Below are 16,379 nucleotides of genomic sequence, written 5' to 3'. Positions count from 1 at the left end.
CTTCCTTCCTCCTTCCTTCCTTTCCCTTCCTTCCTTCCTTCCTTCCTCCCTCCCTCCCTCCCTCCCTTCCTTCCTTCCTTCCTTCCTTCCTTCCTTCCTTCCTTCTTTCTTTCTTTCTTTCTTTCTTTCTTTCTTTCTTTCTTTCTTTTTCTTTCTTTTATCATCCAAACTGTAACATACACTCAGTAACTGAGATAATTTCATTTATTGCTTTATTGATTTTAGGCACTTGAACAAGCAGCTCCATTAGTAGCTGCAAGTGGGTACCCCTCTGGGCCCAGGATTCTAAAGACTAGATGCTTATGCCTTGACAAGTAAATTGTTCAGAGATAGGCAGGACACGGCCATATCCATTACCCCCATTATTGGCCAGCACGTCATCAGCTCAGAAAGCGTAGCAGTTCTGCATCAAGTCACAAAAGCTCATTCTCAAGAAGAAGAGAAATATGTTCGAAAAAACTGACTCATGATATGATGTCAAACAATAGAGTAATATATCAATAAGCCTCACTAAGTTTGAAAGACGGATGAGGAAAACGGAAACTAAAATGTGCATGTCTACAATTGATGTAATTTGTTTAGATATAGATATGCATGAAATGTGGACAGCTCTCTAAAATTATAATTGTTTATAATGTTTTGTGTATTAATTGCTTTGATCTTTATCATATTATTCTAAAACTCTTCACTACCCAAAAAGAAATATAACTGAAGATTGTTGCTTCAGTACATAAAGAAACAAGAGAGTTGCATTTAGTCTTGATCCTTGACAACAGCAGCTATCAACAGAATATCAGAGAGAATGAAGTAAACAGTCCTCATGAGGCATGTGCACACAATATGATCCCCTATTATAAACGTACTCACACTCATAGCACACACAACACACACTGTAAAGCAGACATCAAAACACACAGAGTGTCAGGTATAGTGTACAATAATTATATACAACAAGTATATACTACACACTATATCTCACACATAACACACACATACCTTCACACAAACTATCACACAGAAGCCATAACACCATATTTCATATTAAATATAGACTCTACACACTGTATCACACACATAACACACATCATTATGAATGTGTCTCTCTTACACACACACACACACACATACACACACATGGAGCAATCTAGTTACACTTCCAGTAAATCTCACTTTTCTTCCTCATTATAAAGGAGTCCACATTTACCAGCTTGTCTGCTTGCTGTTTCCTTGTTTTATCTGGCACTGGTCCTTGAACAAAAATCAATCTCCAATTCCTTTTAATGTTTAGTACTAAATTCAGAAAGCAAAACAAAACATGTGAGTCTCACATTTTTTATGGAACTTCTTTTATCTGGCTGGAGGGCAGCCTTCTAATCAAGAGAATGAATAAACAGTCATTTACTTACTTTCAGAGACTAGGGAGACAGCTCAATCTTCCTGAGAGCCAGGCAAACTAAAGGGGCCTCCAATTTGTAACTCAACACATTAGCATCTTGTTAACTCACCGGAGCAATTATTAAGATGTAGGGAAGTTTGTATCATCATGCTTATTGATGGGGGGTTACAGAGGAAAACACAACAACTTATTTTTCTCCTTTCTTGAAGAAAAATACCAGGTAACTGACTAAAAGGAAGTTTTAGGGTAGGTATTTAGTGGAGCTTTTAAGACAGCTCCCTTTACTTCTTTTCTTTAATTCAGAAATAACACACACACACACACACACACACACACACAGAGAGAGACAGAGACAGAGAGAGACAGAGACAGAAAGAGATAGGAATAAAGAGGTCTTGAGAGAAAGTTAAATCCATGAAGTGATTGCTAAGAAAGCATGCTGACCATAAAGCATCTTTTTAGAAAGTTGGATGTAGTAGTGCATATTAATAACCTCACTTTAGGAGTGAAGACAGGTGGCTCTTCAGAACCCACTGTAACCTGCTCTAATGTATCTGTTAGTAGCAACTTCAGTGACAGAAATGGCCTGAATAAAATAAATAAATAAGACACCCGTTTTGAATATGTGTGGGTTACTCACGCATAAATTTACATGAGTGCATAGGCTACCACACATATGTGTTAGAAAGAAAGAAAGAAGAAAGAAAGAAAAAGAAAAAGAAAGAAAGAAAGAAAGAAAGGTAAGAGGAGAGACTAGAATAACGAAAGAGAAATAGAAGAAAAGAAGAAGAAAAGAAAAAAAACCAAGAATCTAAAACACTGAGAGTACTATGAGTACTGTCAGTACATCCAGATGGGGATGTGTAAAGAAGCCTGTTTAAAAACTTACTTGTCAACAAATAGACTACAATTTGTGACTATTCAGAAAGGTACTAGAATGAAATTAAAGTGTTCATGTCTAAAAATCCATAAACAAGATGAATACAATTCAAAAGCTAAAACTAAAAGAAGAAAATATGACATTTTTGATAGACTTCAGGAAAAAAGAATACAGAAAAATCTACAAGTTCAACCATGGAAAATGTTCACAACATATGTGAGAAACATGGCATTGCTACCATCAATATAAAGATCTTTGGTGAATGTTCTTGTGCTCTGATTTACTTCCAAAAACTGTACTGAAATGTCAGTGACTAGTTATTAAAGAACATAAATTTATTTATCTTATATTTAATGAGGCTTAATGCCTACACAGATATTACTGGGCGTGGTGAGAGCCCATCATGACTGGGTCTCCCCACGTGTATTGCAATTGTGTTGAGGAGTGAGAAGATAGCATGCAAGATAAAGGAACTACATGAGCACACAGGGAAGCCAAAGGACCAGGCAGGGATCAGACTCCCATCATCATGTAATGCTTTACCGTATGTACAGAGGTAGTTGCTGGTTTTTTTATATAACAAATAAATAAATCCTGATGGTATCTTTGGGTCCTGTCATAGAAGGATTCATAAGAGTCCTGTTGACCATACTCTCAATAAATTAAAACATTCCCACAAATTCTTACCTTTCAAAATGACACTGTCTTTCTCTGTGCCATTCTCAGGACCAAGCCTACAGTGTATAAACCCAAAGGAGCAGGCCACAGGCAAAGCGCATCACCTTGGTCTTAATGTTTATATATTCTAATATACAGTGTTGAACATCATGAAATTGTGGGTGATGTCACACCTCAGAGTTGACATAAGGAAACTTAGCCTAGATGAACTTTAGCAGGACTTCAGCTTAATTCTTTTCTGGGTGTAATCCTTGGAGTATTTAAATGAAAGATGCATAAACAGTCACTAAAAACTATTATTTTACATTGAATGTCTACAAAATGCAAGTTTACTATTAGCAATTAGAATCAGTCTCTTTAGTTAGCATTGAAAACTATAGTTTTTTTTCCCCCCTGTAAGTTTAGTGCAATAAACACAGTCCCACATTTCTTATTTAATGGATTTATTTACTGGAAATTCTAAATTCGTTAACCATTAATAAAACAGAGGCCACAACTGTGAACCCAGAGCTTATATATTCTGTATGACAATGCTTACATTTGGTGGTGTGTTCCTTCTTGTTTCAGGCTCCTGAGTTCTGACACACACATTCCTTCTGCAGCAAGTACCAAGTGCATGTATTACATCTTGATGGGGTGAGTTACAACTTCTAACACAGTATTATCTTGTATCTGACATGGCAACAGATTCTCGAGTGTTGGGATATGGGCATGTCCTCCAAAGGCTCTCAGGTTAAAGGCCTGGTTTCCATCCTTTGGCACTGTTGGGAGGTGCTGACACTTATAAAAGAGTGGAGCTAAGTAGGAGATTTGATGGTCTTCGTTGATGTGTCTATGAAGGTGGTCCTGAGAAACTGATAGCTTCCTGTCTCTCACCGTTGACCAGCTCCCCTGAGCTGAAACACTTTCTTGCTACATTCTTTAGATATGAGTAGTGCCTTACAAATGCCTAAAGGATAGAGCCCACTGAGGAAAGATTCCAAAGCTGGGATTCAAAATGAAACTTTCTTTCTGTTAAGTTAGTTGATTTAGGAGTTTTTAAAATAGTATCAGAAAGCTGAGTAACACAGTACAAAAACATGCCAATATATATATGGTGGATTTCTTCTGGTAAATGAGTACATGACAGGATCACACTTATGAAAATGAGTTCTCAATCCTTGCTAGTGTCCTGTTGAATGCCTCAAGCTTCTGTTAATATAAGTGACAACGTCCTTCTCCCTTCCAACATTTCATTGACATCAGCTTGGTGATACTTTCTTACCAATCCTTGGCAGTGTTACTTATCAATGCAAATACAGTGAATCAGAAATCCATATCTTCTAGTTGATGCATTGCTTCCCTTGTCATTACTTGCAGATATTTTGTTCATGTGGCTTTGGGGAAAGAGGGTGAGTTGCTGGAAGAGATTAATTCAATTCCATCCAAGGTAAATATTTTTCAGGAGTGTTCGGAAAGTAATGTACATAGTGAACTGCTCTCCTTTCTATGTGTGTTCAGTATTCACTTAGGAGCTGAGGAAATGTCTGGTTTGTAACATAACTGCCAAGCGTGCATGTCACAAGCTGAGCATAGTGGCACACATCTGTAGCCCCAAGCAGTTATACCCTGGAGCTCACTGACCAGAGAGCCTAACTAAATCAATAAGCTTCAAGTTCAGTTAGAGAAATTGTCTCTTAGAATAAGGTGAGGACAAATGGAGGGGTATAATTGATGCCAAATTCTGGGTTCGCCTCTCTTTCACAAGCGTACATACCCACGTAAGCACAAACACTCTCCACACACACATGCACGAGTGCACATACACACACAAGTATGAATTAAACACAGTTCTCAAATGCGTATTTTGTGATCCTTAATTCTTATCCTTCTCATAGTTTCTGCCTTGTCCTAAACCTCCACACAAATCATGAGCCATTGTTTCAAACTCAGGAAATTATCATGTCAGCTTAGATCTTCATGCAGAGAAATGGACAATGAACCATTCTGCCTGATGCTCTGCCAACCGGAGTAATGTTTATTCTCATTGTCTTTCAGAAGCAATTTTAAGAGTAAAGGAAATACTTGAGGAGCCACCTGAAGAGAGTGCCAGAAACCCCACAATGCAGCTCCAGCAGCAGATCTACTTTGTGTGTTCCTTCCCAGTTGTCAGAGGAAGTCACCGTTGACGTAGCTGGGTGTTGAGGAGGCAGCAGCAGTGTGGTGGGGGTGTAAACATACCAGATGGAAGCCAGCCCAGCGCTGTGAGAAGTGGATACTGGAGGACCCAACAGAGGAGCTGTAGGTTAAAAAGACCCTCTCTCAATAATAGACTATAACATCCAATGCCCTCCTCTGACTTCCACAGGCACATGTCTCCTCACATGCAAGCATGAGTATACCACAGACATACAGCAGACTATACTGAAACAAAACAAACAAACAAACAAACAAACAAACAAAACTTCATTATATAGTATGACAAACTGGTAACCCATATCTTATCATAAATACAGACATTTACATTCCACAAAGTTAGGACCAAGGACAGTTTACGGTCAACTGTATTGTATTATGCCATTTGCTTTTCTTAAATTCACAGCAATGCCCATTTAATATACAGCAATATCCATCACACAGGGTCATGATATGAAAATCCACCATTCTCTCTTTCTCAGTTGGATTAGATGTTTTCGCAGCTATGGAAGACAGGTTATTCACACCTTCAGAGCTACCATTCCCTCTTTTCAGTTCACTTTGATCTGTCCAAAACACCTGCTGTTTGCTCCTCAGTGTCACCAGATTATCCCTTCATCTCAAGAAGAGACAATGAAGTTTCTACCAGTTCCAAACAAAAGTATTACCGGAGTTAGTAGGTGCTTTTTCGCAAGTGCTCCCCAAAGTAATGAGACATAGCTTAAAGAAAAAAAAATGTTAATAATCACAACGCTCTACTGTGGGATCCCAGTTCATATTTCTGGAGTCATTCTCAGCTAGAAAGATGTGTTGATAACCAAGTTCCTGGCAAAGGTAAAAGCTAATGCCTGTTAACCTTCAGAGTGTCACTGGCCTTCGCTGGCCTGATAAGTTGTCTTGGCTTTGTGAATGCCCATTAGGCAGTAGGGTTGTCCTCCAGGGAGACTGCATCACATTGCTGACACAATTGAGGTCCTTAATACCAGGGACTTAAAATACCTATTGTTGAGTTCTTGTCATTTCCTGATTTTTTTTTCTTTGATATTTTTCTAAGCTTAAGGTTCATGAAAAGGTGAACATTAATCACAACATTTGAGAAAAATCCCTTAGCTCGTTATGTGTGATGAATATGTTAAAAAAAAAAAAAAAAAGGATTAAGCCCGGTGCCAGAAATATGTTACTTTTGACTTTTTTAGTTAATCATGATAACTGCTAGAATCAAAGGAGAAACAACTTTGAACTTCCAGTCTTCTGTAGCTAGGAAATTGTGTTTTTACACATGAAGACCTTCATATCTTTTTGATTTGCATCCTGATTAAATTATAGATTAACCACTATATGTATTTTAAACATTTTGTTAATAATGCAGTTGAGTAAATTTACAACTTACAGAACCCAGAGTAGACCTATGTTTAAGCAACTAAGTTCTCAGTTGGAGGTTGGGGGGTTCAGTCAGAGAAAAGTACCCTGATGTAAGTATGAAATGCCATAGAACAAGCTTTATTTTACATTCAAGCTAAAATAATTAGTACAAACAATAAGCAGCACTTTCCAATATATTTAAAGGAACTAATAGTACCTATGTTTTTGTGGTTTTCCTCTTTTAAAATCTATCTACAATAAATTAACCTACCTATCAACTTTTGCTATGTATAATAACCTATCAATTTTTGCTATGTCTAATAACCATAAAACAAAATAATTTTATTTAAAGAGAATATATCATGCTCTGTTATATGTACAATTTTATGTTGGATACTTTGTTTATTTTATTCAGTGTTTTCTCCTAAAATAAGGATAAGATTTTTAAGTATGTTGGCAAAAGAATATTGTATATTAACTTTGTATCTAATTAACAGTCAAAATAAACATTAAATTGGAGGAAATTAGATCTGATAAAAACCTTAACGCTTTAGTTTTTATTTAACTAAAATAAAGTAACTTAACTAAAATAAAGTTACATTGTTTTTCCCTTTTCATTTCTTCCCTCTAATCTTTCCCATGAACCAACCACCTTTGCTACTTCTCAAATTTATAGCCTCTTTCTTTTTATAATTGTTTTGGTTATACACATAAACTCATGTACACAAACACACACATTACGCACATATACATGTATGACTAAATATATAATACAACCTGCTCAGTCCATTCAGAGTTATGTTACTTATATGTCTATGATACAGAAATATTTATTAATACATACAATTAAATTAATATGTAAAATAATGTCAAATTACTTATAAATTCTAAATTCAATAAGTTCAAGGAGTAGTTATGTGTTATGCTCATAGCTGTCTGTAATTGATTTAATTCTTCTCTGAGAGTAATCTAATAGTAAAGATAAAGTAAACATTAGTTTATCCCAAGGCAAAAACTAGATGAATGCAAATTTTTCATGATCATTCAATAATGAAGCATTACGTAGACAGTTTAACAAAGCGCTCAAATAATCTTTCTCTTTTGTGAAGCTGGGTTCGCCATTGTAAGGGAAAAACAAATATAGCAACGCAATCAAGGTTAACGAATTACGCATTTCAAGCCATTGTTTTAGCTCTAGTGGCTCTCCCCCTGCCAAGAACAACATAAAGGAATCTTTAGTCACCAAGAAAGTGGTGACAGGTAAAAGCTGTCCTCAAAAATGCTAACATGTTTCACTGTTTATACATGGAAGGAAAAACAAACTCCTCAGACTTCCTTTCTTTTTTTTTTTATTTTTCTTTTTAGTTACATTTTGTTAACTCTGTGTCCCAGCTGTATCCCGCTCCCTCATTCCCTCCCCAACGCCACACTCCCTCCCTGGTCTCCTCCCTGCCCCTTTCCAAGTCCACTGATAGGGGAGGACCTCCTCCCCTTTCATCTGACCCTGTTTTATCAGGTATCTTCAGGGCTGGCTGCAAAGTCCTCCTCTGTGGCCTAACAGACTGCTCCTCCCCTTGGGGGGGGGGGATCAAACAGCCTGCCCTTGAGATCCTGTTAGAAATAGTCCGTGTTCCCCTTACTTTGGAAAACTACTTGGTTACTGAGCTACCACGGGCCACATCCGAGCAGAAGTTCTAGGTTATATCCATAGATGGTCCTTGGTTGAGTGTCAGTCTCAGAAAAGATCCTGTGCCCAGATATATTTGGTCCTTGTAGAGCTCCTATCCTTTCCATATCATACTAACTTCCCTTCTTTCATATGATTCCCTGCACTCTGCCGAGGGTTTGGTTATGAGTCTTAGTGTCTGCTTTGAAACACTGCTAGGTAGAGTCTTTCAGATGCCTTTTGTGGTAGACTCCTGTCATAAGTTCAATGCACATCCCATTTGTCTTTCTAAATGAGGATTAATCACCCTCGCCTGTGTCCACTTTCTTGATTATCTTCTTTAGGTGTGTAGATTTCATTATGTTTATCATATCTTGTAGGTCTATATAAGCGAGTATATACCAAGTTTGTCTTTCTCCTTCTGGGATACTTCACTCAGAATGATCTTTTCTAGATCCCACCACTTGCCTGCAAATTTCATGATTTCCTCCTTTTTGATTGCTGAGTAGTATTCCATTGTGTAAAAATACCACAATTTCTGTATCCATTCCTCCATTGATGGACATCAGAAAAATGAAAATAGATCCATATTTACCACCCTGCACAAAACTAAAGTCCAAGTGGATCAAGGACCTCAACATAAAACCAGATACTCTAAATCAGTTGGAAAAAAAAAGTGGGAAACAGCCTAGAACTCATTGGCACAGGAGACAACTTCCTGAACAGAACACCAACAGCACAGGCTCTAAGAGCAACAATCAATGAATGGGACCTCATGAAACTGAAAAGCTTCTGTAAAGCAAAAGACACTGTCATCAAAACAAATAGACAGCCTACAGATTGGGAAAGAATCTTCACCAACCCTTTATCTGACAGAGGGCTAATATCCAGTATATATAAAGAACTAAAGAAGCAGAAAAACAACAAACCAAGTAATCCACTTAAAAAATGGGGAACAGAGCTAAACAGAGAATTCTCAAAAGAGGAACATCGAATGGCAGAGAAACACTTAAAGAAATGCTCAACCTCATTAGCCATTAGGGAAATGCAAATCAAAACGACCCTGAGATTTCACCTTACACCCATCAGAATGGCCAAGATGAAAAACTCAAGTGATAGCACATGCTGGAGAGGTTGTGGAGAAAAGGGAACCCTCCTCCATTGCTGGTGGGAATGTAAACTGGTTCAACCACTTTGGAAGTCAATCTGGCGCTTTCTCAGACAACTAGGAGTAGTGCTACCTCAAGACCCAGCTATACCACTCCTAGGTATATACCCAAAATTTGCTCAAGTACACAACAAGGACATTTGTTCAACCGTGTTCGTAGCAGCTTTATTTGTAATAGCCAGAACTTGGAAACAACTCAGACTTCCTTTCATGTTGATTTTGAACTTGAAAACTTAACAGCTTCAAAGAGGTATATAGGACAGTGTAGTAACTGACGGCAGATGCTCCACAAACACTCATAAATGCCATCTCTGCCTTTTGCAATACAATACCAAGATGCATTTTCATAGGATATTTATTATTTAAGTATTTGAAAATGTCTGTGCTAGTTTCTCTGCACTGAAGCCGCCCTTCTATGCATTAGGCTGTCTCCAGAAGCCAGGTTTGGATCCACTAACTCATTTTTCTGCAGCTGCATCTGACTATATACCTCTAAGCAACTGTACAGGATGTAGTTGGCTTTGCTTAAAACCAGTTCTGAGAGAACTATCAATGTGTTCTCCTGGGTAAGATTAATCATTGGGCTTTCTGGCCTTTTGGCCAAGTTTATTAGCAATAATAAATCACTTTCAGCCACCCTCTCCCTCTGTCTTCTCTCTTTGCCAGCACACTCAGGCAATCTTCCTTAACCCTCACTGTCTTGGCACTAGGACAGAATAGGTTTTGGTCTTATTCAGCCATTCAGAGAACACTGACTAATTTCAATGCACACTCATTCTCTGGGGTCATCTGTTCCACATATATACTAACTTTAAAGCAAGACCATGGCATTTTGGGGGACATACAGTTTACTCAGAAGTTAAAAATATTCACCGCTCTTTCAGAGAATACTGGTCTAGTTCCAACCATCAATATGATGGCTTACAACCATCTGCAACTGGAGTTCCAAGAATTCCACACTCTACTCTGGCCTCAGCACAATACATGCCACGATTCACATGCAAAAATTCACAAGTATTCACACATGTAAACTAAAAGCAAACACATCTTAAGTAAGATAATGGTAATGTTCTTAATCTTTCTTAAGTATCTTTTGAAACTATCCTATAATTAACATTTCTAGATTATCCTAATGTTGCCATGCAGTATACCTGACTATTTTGATATATATTGTCATACCCCCAGGCTTTACATTGTATGGCAGAAAACTCACTAGGGTTTCCATGGGTCAAAGTATTAGTAATATGTACTTTTGTCTGTGATTATTTTGTTCATTGCTAGTTGGTTTGTTGCACTTGCTAGTTAAAAACCCTACTACTAAGCCACATCCTTACCCCTTTGTTTAGCAGGTTTTTCTTATCTTTGTTTTTTATATTAATTGCAGTTTATTCACTTTCTATCCCCGCTGTAGCTTCCTCCCTCTTTCTGTTCCAATCCCACCCTCCCTCCCTCATCTCTTCCCTACCCCTCTCCAAGTCCATAGATAGGGGAGGTCCTCCTCCCCATTCATCTGACCCTAGTTTAGCAGGTTTTTAATCTGCTTTGTTAGCTCTTTTACGTGTATGCATATATATGCCTGTCTGAATGGGCACTGCGTGTGTACAGATGCCTATGGAAGCCAGAAAATGATTCCCCAGATCAGGACTTAAAAACATTTGTGAGCTCCCTGAAATATCATCTGGAATTCTTGCCTAGGTCCTCTGCCAGAGAGTCTATGCTTTTAACCACTGTGACTCCTAGATTGTTTTAGATATAATTTAGAAAAAAATAATGGTAATTTCATCACTCTGGAATGACAAATGCAGTATTTGTGTAATAGCATTGCATAGTCAAAAATAAAGTTTTCATTTAAAAGTATTTATTGATTTATTCATGTATGTGTATGTTTATGTGTTCATATGTGTCTGTCAGTCACCTGTGTTTGGATGTGTTTATGTATATCTGTGTATAGATATGTATTTATGTTTGTATGTGTAGATTTGTGTATATGCTTTCAGGCAGGGGACAGAAGAGGGTTTGGGTCCTCTGGAGCTAGACTTACAGGCAGTATTGAGCTACCCAACATAGGTGCTCAGAACCTAACTCAAGTCTTCTGCAAAAACAGCAAGCACTCTCATACCACTGAGACATCTCTCCAACCTTCCAAATATCAATCATGTTTTACATCATTTTATCTATTTGGTTTTTCTGATATTTCCTGCTACCTAGGTATTTTTCCTTTGTTTATGCCTGAGCAACCCAAAACTAAATATTCTGGTTTGGTGATAACTAAAGCAAACTTTTTCTTGTGTGTGCAAATAAAAACTTGCTTGTGCTTCCTAAGAGCCACCTGATCTTGCTTGAATTAAATCTGTGGTGCAATTGGGGAACTAATGTCCTACCTTCTCCAATTATAAAAGAGTTGCCTGGCTATACAGCCCTACCTACTTCCAGTGATAATGAACAGATGATGCATTAGGGCAAGAAAGCTGGGAAAGCCTGTCTCTGGGAACATCCCACATCTTTATGAAAAGGCATTTTGGAAAAGAAGAAGAAGGAGAAGGAGGAGGAGGAGAAGAAGAAGAAGAAGAAGAAGAAAAGGAGATGTGGTCTGGGGAGAAAAAGAGACTGGGAGCAAGAAGAAATGGGGAGGGAAGAAATGAGGTGTAAGGAAAGACTGTGGAATGTAATATCATAATAGAATTAATATCAGAGCTTTTAAAAGACTTTTTAAAGACCTACTAAATTCAAAGTCCTCAGAACTTGCGTAGAAAGTTCCTTCCAAAATTTTAAATTTTGGCAAAGTACAGGGAGAGTAATGTTCGGAAATAAACTTTCACTTCAATATGAAGATGCCTATTGGAGATTTAAAAATCTATGATATAAAAGATTTATTCATGGTACCTTAATCGAAAACCAACATGAACTCCAATGTAGTGTCACAGCTTTTGACTTGACTCATGCCTTTATTACTACATGTATCCTGTATTTGTGACAAGAACAATCTCTGTGCTTGCCCCTTTACCAGTCTATGATTTTTATATGTAAGGTAGGTTTCATAAAATATATACTGAGAAGCTGCTTGTTGGATGATACCTAAAATTTGATGTGAACATATATGTACTTAACGTTTCATAGTGTTATTTCTCACCAATTTTTCATAATTGGCAAAATATGATACCTAGAGTCAATATGTATACATACATATTAGCACACAAAATGAAGCTGTATTTTGTTTTTTATAGAAACTTGGGGTGAAAATTTGATACTGTCTTCCATATCTATTGATCAGAGAGTTTGAAATACTGTTCATCTCAGTATTAGAAAAAGTAGGACAAATTGAATCTAGAAGCTTAAGATTGTTTCACTAATTTACTAATTGGAAAAATACAAGAATGTCTGATACATGAGTCCCAATCTTTTTAGGTGATCTCGTGAATTCTAATGCAAATAGCAACAACAGATCCAGCTGCTGAAAATGACAGTCTAAGAGGCCTAGATTTTTCCGACTTTTTCTTATTATCCTATCTGCTTCCATATCATTTTTACTCAGCGTGCACTGACTGCAGGCTAGGCTTAATGGATTTCCAATTGGGAAAGTGCAACATTCAGAGCTATCAGAAGCAGGTTGGTTCAGGGGTACAGCTCCTGGAAGGTTTCACTTATCATCCTCTAATCACTGAAATATCAACGGGATTGCCTTCAAGTCCAAGTGACAGACTTTCTGTGTTGATTTGGAGCAAAGTGAACTGAAACTCCATCAGAAAAGAAAATAAGGGCCATTCTCAGTCAGAGAGTTCATTACCATGATATTTTTCTGAGATGTTTCTAAATTGTCTTTGTGGATGGACCAGAATGCATAAGTTCTTTATGTTATTTCAGACAACTTTAGTTATTACCGACCCTTGACAGTATCATGTTCTCAAGAAAGGCCTTCAAGATATCGTCAGATGAATTGTTACAATGCAGCCATTGACACTATATCCATTTAAAGCATTTAAAATACACATCTATATTATGAATGTACATTAATTGTATTTGTTAAAATATACAAATTGTATTACATATTATCTTGTAATATAGGTTCTTAATATACTAAGTTATTGGAGGCATGTGTATATTTACATGAATTCAATACATTTTTATATCAATAATTGTCTTTATGAACTTTAGTTAAAGAAGGCAAACTTGTTCAAGAAAAAATATGATAGCTTAATGACAATTCTAACTATGCAAAGTGTTAGGGTTAGGGTATCATATTCTGCAGATACTATTTTTTTTTCATGAGAAGTAAAAAAGTTAGTAAATATTTTAGAAAACATATTTGATAAGGATAAAAACACATACAAAACATTAAGCATTTGTAAATAAGTTGTTTCTTAAAATCAACTAACAACCTGTAGCAACATTCTTATAAAATAGTTAAAATAATTATAATAGCAACAACAATAACAATAAGCATAAAAGAACTAAAAACAGAATTTCTTTTTTTTTTAATTTTATTTTTCTTTTTAGTTACATTTTGTTAACTCTGTGTCCCAGCTGTATCCCGCTCCCTCATTCCCTCCCCAATTTCATATGGGGCTGGAGAGATGGCTCTGTAGGTATGGGTACTTTCCACACTTACAAATGACCTGTGTTTGGTTCCCATATCCTGACTTTCCAGATGGCAACCACTTGACACTCCAGCTCCAGAAGAGTTCAACTCTTGGGTCAGTAGATACCCATAGACACACACATCCACATACCCCCTTACTGGCTCAAATGTAAGATAAAAAAATAAATAAATTTAAAAACTAAATAAAATATATAAATAAAAGCAGGTGAATTTTGTGCAGGAGGAGGGCCAGTGAAGTGTTTCATGAACACACAAACTATGGTTCATGTAGTTGCAAATAAGGACTATCCTTTAAGTAAAAGTCCTCAGTAAGTCACTACTATGGACCACAACAGTAACCTGGCCAAATATCTGTGGCTGGAATAGCCGTGGAATCTAGAGGAGTGTCCACTATTTCCACTTCCCTTAAATACTGTCATTTCTAGCTGCGTTCTAAGTACTCCTTCTTATATCCACAGGTAGATGTAATGCCTTATCTAATAAGCTTCTATTGTTGCAGTAGATCTTATAACATAAAACTATAACTAGTTCAAATGCAAAGGACCCAGGACCATCTATATTGATACCTCTATATAATATAACTGCTATAACTAAGGTTCATGGAACTTTATCAGAGATGGTTTGGAAAGATTATAAGGCCCATAGGACCAAGACATCAGATGTAAGATATTGTCTTTTATATATGACAGGAAAGGATTTCTTCACTACAGTTGCCTAACTAAAACCAGAAACACGATCCCAGAACTTGTCAGGCCAACAAAGATGGGAGAAATGTCAGAATGTCTCACCCTTAGATCAAGAGCTGCAGGAAGATAGGGACTATTGAAGAAGAGGCTCAGTTTTTCTCTCAGCATGGCCTACATAATTCCTTATTCAATCCCAAGAAGTTACCTCTAAGAACATGTGAGCAACACTAAACAAATCATCAGCTTATATTTGTACATTAATTTGTAAATACATATTCATGCAAAAAGGAGCCTGAATTTGAAAGAAAGAAGTTGAAGCTGCAGAGGGAAGAAAGACAGGAGGTGAGGAATGAGATAAGTTTATCAAATATATATTAAAAATTTTAAAAATTGAACATTTTATTATGGGGAAAAAACCCACAATAGAATCAAAACATACAGAAGTAAAAGAAAAGGGCATAACGTAATGTAAGACAAGCTACGATGAAGCTGCTTATGTCAAGCTACATGTGGGGCATAGACACATGTAAAACTAGATAACGAACCAGGGAGTTGGCTCAAAAATTAATGGTGCTGCAGCAAGCCTTTCAACGTGAGTTTGATTCCTTGTGACCTACACATTATGGAAAGAATGAACTGACTCACAAAATTTCCCCTATAACCTACATACACATACAATCATGTATGTGCACAAACATAAACACACACACACACACACACACAAATAAATGCAATTTAAAACAGAAGTATTCATTTGCTAGGATGACTGGAGAAAATAAGCTTACGATGTTAGTCGTTCAATTTTGATAATTTGGGGAGTGAAAGAGAGTTTATTATTTAGACTGCAAAAACAAAATGAACAAGTGCCATCCAACTCTGAACTGTTCTGTGCAGGTTCTAGAAGTGATTTATTGTGATTAAATGATACTATCGATCCTATTAAGTATCATGCAATAATTTCATTAAGAATAAATGAAAGGGACAAATAATGCAGAAAATTACAAGCCCTATCTCCTAACAAATTACTGTTTGAAAAGGAGGTGAGGTTATGCATAGCCTTTGTAGTCGGCTACCTTGTTTTTAACCTTTCTGCACTCATACTTTACAGTGTGTGCTTAGTAAATGACCTAGTGTGGAAAAGAGATTCCTGCGCAAGACAATGGACAGATGAGCTAGTAAGGATTTTTATTCTCTTTCTCTCTCTTTCTAATATTAAGAGGATTCATTGATCGTGCATTCCACAACTCTGAATCAGGGACTCTTTGCTCAGTTTTCAAGGGCAGAATGCACAGTTGCTAATAGAATGCAAAGAATTCCTCTAAAAGATGTCCAACCTTTTCTGAAATATGTTTCCTATTTTCACAGAATAATAAGCTGATATTTTGCTTTTTGCCTCCAGTTACTTAAGGTTAATTTACCCAGAGAGTGAGTAATTCTCACATTGTATAAGAAAAATATGCAATCTTCAATCATTGAACAATATTTCTCTTTGTGGTTCCTTATATAAAGCAACTATCTCTCTCACAGTAGTTCCAAAAGAAAAAAAAAAAAAAGGAAAAGAAATAGAAATACTGTGACTTTCATGTAAAACACTCAAAGTAGTGCTTCATCTTGCCTTGGTGAGCTGATGACTAAGAATGTTAAATTTAAACTAAAGCCAGTAAGTTTTCTACATCTTGCTCATGATTTGGAGATTGCATGTACAGAAGAGCAGTTTTTGGCTTGCTTTGTAGCAGTAATTTGTTGCCCAAATGTGTGGATATCTGCCCAA

Source organism: Psammomys obesus, unplaced genomic scaffold (assembly GCF_907164565.1).
Source record: "Psammomys obesus unplaced genomic scaffold, mPsaObe1.curated_primary_1811, whole genome shotgun sequence".
Taxonomy (NCBI): Eukaryota; Metazoa; Chordata; class Mammalia; order Rodentia; family Muridae; genus Psammomys; species Psammomys obesus.
The sequence above is the reverse complement of the archived record's forward strand: the minus strand, read 5'-3'. Positions refer to the sequence as shown.